The sequence below is a fragment of the Papaver somniferum genome, chromosome 9 (genome assembly GCF_003573695.1).
Source record: "Papaver somniferum cultivar HN1 chromosome 9, ASM357369v1, whole genome shotgun sequence".
NCBI classification, from domain to species: Eukaryota; Viridiplantae; Streptophyta; class Magnoliopsida; order Ranunculales; family Papaveraceae; genus Papaver; species Papaver somniferum.
Genome location: NC_039366.1, coordinates 67,783,191 through 67,786,488, shown reverse-complemented (window position 1 = coordinate 67,786,488; position 3,298 = coordinate 67,783,191). Strand labels below are relative to the sequence as shown.

The 3,298-nt window shown below is 37.7% G+C and overlaps 1 pseudogene; it reads left to right on the top strand.

Annotated features, from left to right (window-relative positions):
- LOC113308162 overlaps positions 1 to 2,011 on the top strand; it is a 3,073-nt pseudogene extending 1,062 nt beyond the window's left edge.
- Positions 2,012 to 3,298: the final 1,287 nt, after the last annotated feature.

The following is a 3,298-nucleotide window of genomic DNA, read 5'->3' as shown; positions in this document are numbered from 1 at the left end:
GGATCGGGCATGGAACCGGCAACATCAATGAGTCTAATTCAAATGGTCCAGCCAGTGGCTTGGTCGGATCTTTCATCAGACAAATAGCTTTCATACGGTACAAATTTGGAAGATCTTAGTCTTTACTTTTCCACAAAACCAAATTAGGGTTTTATATAGATCCATGATCCATTCACAGTTTTTAGAAGGAATAATATTCTACTAACATATGTCCAAAAGCGGCATAAGCATTAAGGAGAAAAAATACATTTAAGGGCTAGAACGTCTAAAGTAGAAGCACGAAAATATGATTATTCTTTCAGTTTTCCCTTTAAACTTGACTTGCTTAAACTAAAGGAAGGGATAAGCGTTTGAGAGAAGAAAACCAAGTATAAAACTATGGTATTTATTTGCCTTTCGTTCTTTAGATTATTTATAAAGATCCATTTTCTGGGGATTTTGATTTAGAGCTCGGGTTGTTGTGGAGACTCACTTTGTACGTTATTACTTGCTGCAGACTCCATGTGGTCATAATTTTTGTTTAAAATGCTTTGAAAAGTGGGCAAGACAAGGAAAAAAAAATTGTCCCAATCGTTGCCGTCCATTACCTCAGAGTATGATAAACAATCCGAGGATTAACTCGGCTCTTGTTACTGGAATACGTATGGCAAAGATAGCTCAGGAAAATGGTCTAAGAAAAACTGGGGAGACAGTCTATCAATATGTTAATAATCAGAGTAAACCAGACAAAGCATACACAACAGAGCGAGCTAAAAAATCTGGAAAGGCCTATGCGTGCAGTTGAAAGATCTTTGTAACTGTCCCAAATGACCATTTTGGACCTATTCTGGCTGACAACGACCCTGAGAGGAATCAGGGGGTCCTAGTAGGAGAATCTTGGGAGGATAGATTTGAATGCAGGCAATGGGGAGCTAATTTTCCTCATGTCGCCGGTATTGCTGGACAGTCCAAGCATGGTTCGCAATCCATCGTTTTATCTGGAGGATATGTAGATGATGAGGACCATGGAGAGTGGTTCCTCTACACAGGAAGGTTAAACTTTTAAACTATCATCATTTTATTGTAGATATATACTTGCTTTATGTATTGGTCTTAATTAGTTTGCAAATATGCTATTTCATTATACTGTTAAATTGCATTGGTTTTTAGGTTAATTTGATTAAATATTTTGCCTGGTAAAGCAGTGGGGGCAGGAACCTCAGTGGTAACAAACGCACAAACACGGACCAATCTTTTGATCAAGAGTTTAAGAAATCAAATGAAGCCTTGCGTGTGAGTTGCCAAAAAGGATATCCAGTTCGGGTTGTCAGGTTTGATTTATACTTCATCTCCTGTCCCATTAATTAACTTGTTCAACGTAGATTATTGAAAGAGAAACAACTACAATTGGTTTTGATGTGCCGTTGATTAATTTAACCAATCAAATAATGCTTACGCTAGCATTCGGAGTGCCCTTTTATGCGCCTACTTCCGCTTATCTTGAATTATTGACTACCCCAACTAAATCAATTCGTTAGCCTCACACAGCCTACATGTTACTGCTTACTAGGGTTTTTTGAGAAGATGGTATCTTTGTTTAGGAGTAGATCTTTGCATACTCTTTATAGTTAATTAGGACGGATGCTTAGGGGCTGCGGGTAACACCGGGAGTTGGCATGAAAATCAGCATTTATAGTTTGAAGCTATTGGTTAGCGGTGCCATGAAATAAAAATAATTGTTTACTGCAAGAGTTATTCATTTCAGTCAGCTGTATCTTCTAAGCTTATTATTTTTAACTTATCCACTTAATATTGTCTTTTAATTTTTAGATCACATAAGGAGAAACGCTCCTCGTATGCTCCCGAAACTGGGTTGAGATATGATGGCATATATAGAATTGAAAAATGCTGGAGAAAAGTTGGAATTCAGGTTTGGTGTTTCTCTTGTCTGTCAACTTTATAATACTTTCTTCTAGTCCGGTGTATATCTAATGAGTATTGTCATTTTCAGGGATTTAAGATGTGTAGATAGGGAGCTGATGGAAGTCATTAAAAATCTCCAACGTGAGACTGAGGAAGAGAATGACAAGGACTTGAGTGGAGAGATGGATGGGCCAGATAAGCTGGAAAACATTGCTGAAGCTGCTGAAGATGGCAATTCTGACACTGAAGAAATTGAGGGGGAAGCTAAGCAGATCAACCAGCGCTTGAAGACTGAAGGTTAATGCTTCGATGAGGAAAACGAGTCGCATTGGATAGTAAAGTTCAAACATACATGGTGATTTATTTGGAAAAACAAGATTGAGAAGTGTACTTCGAGGATATACTCGTTTTAGGAAGATCAAATGGGGATACAATTTACATTCTTGTCAGATAGAGAGAAGAGATACAAAACAGCGGAAGGAAATAAAACTCTATTTTGTTGACAAACATGTTGTTATAAACACAGTAGATGTCTACATGTGTTTGTATAAGTATAACTTTGTGGTCTTGAGAATTTTATTGCATGCATGTAAACTCAACTACAGTAATAGAATCATCAACTTGGATTCACTACATTTTTTACTTTATTTTATTTTTTGCTACTATGAAAGAACAAAAGAAGCTATACACCAAGAAGGGGGCTGGGGAGTTTAAACACCAGCTAGCTGCATCGGAAACATTCAGTTTTCCATTGCAAGACATGACTCAAGGAATTTTGATGTATTTAATAGGTTGTATGTGAACGATTGTGAAAGCTCTCTTAACCTTGTAGGTTTACGAGAGATATATATTTACAGTACGCTTACATATGGACTAGCCTAAACATATATATTCTACACCCCCCTCAAGTTGTACAAGGTGGTAAACAACGTGAAAGGTGGTTACATAGTAAATGAAACCTAGATGTAGACAAGCCCTTCGTAAACAAGTCTGCAAGTTGATGTTCTGTAGAAATGTAGCGCAGCTGCAAGAGACCAGAAGCAATTCTTTCACGAACAAAGTGATAATGAATTTGTATGTGCTTAGAACGATAATGCTGGATTGGATTTATAGCCAAATAAGTGGCTTGTCACAGTATAATATAGGAGGTTGCTTCAGATAAATATTAAGATCACGCAATAAGTATCCGATCCAAATAAGTTCAGCTGAAGTAGATGATAAATCTCGATACTCAGCTTCAGTGCTGCTGGTGGAGACTGTAGGTTGCTTTTTAGAACCCCAGGAAACTAGATTTCTTCCCAAGAAAATGCAATGACCAGTAGTTGATCGAGAAGTATCAGGATCACCACCCCAGTCTGCATCAGAATAAGCCGTAAGATGGAAAGAGGAGTCACGC